This window comes from Callithrix jacchus, chromosome 2, assembly GCF_049354715.1.
Source record: "Callithrix jacchus isolate 240 chromosome 2, calJac240_pri, whole genome shotgun sequence".
NCBI classification, from domain to species: domain Eukaryota; kingdom Metazoa; phylum Chordata; class Mammalia; order Primates; family Cebidae; genus Callithrix; species Callithrix jacchus.
In genome coordinates, this window is record NC_133503.1 from 84,656,162 (window position 1) to 84,657,646 (window position 1,485).

Consider the following 1,485-nt stretch of genomic DNA (forward strand, 5'->3'; position numbering starts at 1 on the left):
ACAGGTTGCAGTGAGCCAAGATCACGCCATTGCGCTCCAGACTGGGCGACAAGAGAGAAACTCCATCTTAAAAAAATAAAGGAACTGTTGTAGTGTTTGTTTATGAAGCAAAACAGTTTACCAATCTTACCTGATATAAAAAATTCTGGAAGCCAATTTAAGCTCTACTCAAAGAGTCACTTAAAAATGTTTTTGTGAGGTATGATTGATTTTATTATTATTATTTTTTGGAGTCTCTTGTTGAAAAGAAATTAGGGGGTTATTCCTTTTTCATGTTCCTGTAACACAGAACTAGCAATTGCATTTTATTTATTTGTAAATTGCAGAACATGTGTCTTAAAAAAACGTATCATAAAACTTGTGAAACAACAGGACTGTACTCTTAATGTTTCTGCCAGGCATGGTGGCACATGCTTGTAGTCTCAGCTACACAGGAGGGTGAGGTGGGAGGATCACTTTAGCCCAAGGGGTGAAGGCTGCAGTGAGTTGGGTTCACACTGTTGCGTTCCAGCCTGGGCAACAGAGTGAGAGATCCTGTCTAAAAAAAAAAATGTGGGGCCAGCCATGGTGGCTCACGCCTGTAATCCCAGCACTTTGGGAGGCCAAGGCGGGCAGATCACGAGGTCTGGAGTTAGAGACCAGCCTGGCCAATATGGTGAAACCCTGTCTCTACTAAAAATACAAAAATTAGCCGGGTGTGGTGGCGCACACCTGTAGTCTCAGCTACTCAGGAAGCTGAGGCAGGAGAATCACTTGAACTTGGGAGGCGGAGGCTGCAGTGAGCCAAAATTGCACACTGCACTCCAGCCTGGGCAACAGAGTAAGACTCTGTCTCAATAAAACAAACAAAAAAACCCATAAAAGTAATTTTATCTTTATATATTATAAATCATTACTTGACCAGAAAAGTGGTATGTTATTGCTCTAAATATACCTTGACACATTGGTTAGCCGTATGGAAAAAACTTAGCTGGAATCCTATATAATTCCTTACAATAAAATAAATTCCAGATGGATCAAAACTTTAGTGCAAGTATCACACTACTAGAAGAAAATGTGGATGAACTTATCTCTATTAGAATTGGAGCAATGCTTCTGTGCATAGCATGAAATTCAGAAGCCATAAAGGAAAAAATGGATAATTTGATTGCATTTAAAAAAATTTAAGTTGCACTTGGGGAATAATATCATAAATAAAGTCAAACAGCAAACAGGAAATGGGAAAATATTTGCAAAATATACCTCAGGCAAAGGGCCAATTTTTATACTCAAATTATTTTTAAAAAGCATTGAGCCAGCAACCTCACAGAAAAGTTGAGCAAAGGGTATAAACAACTAGTTAACAGAAAAACTGCAATGACTGAGAAAAATATGAAAAGATGGTCATTTAGTGAATTAAAAGGACAACAGATTATTTTTTGTCTATCAGTATGACAAAGGTTAGATGTTGGTGAGTGTGTGGGTCCAAATTCCTACACTGTTGGT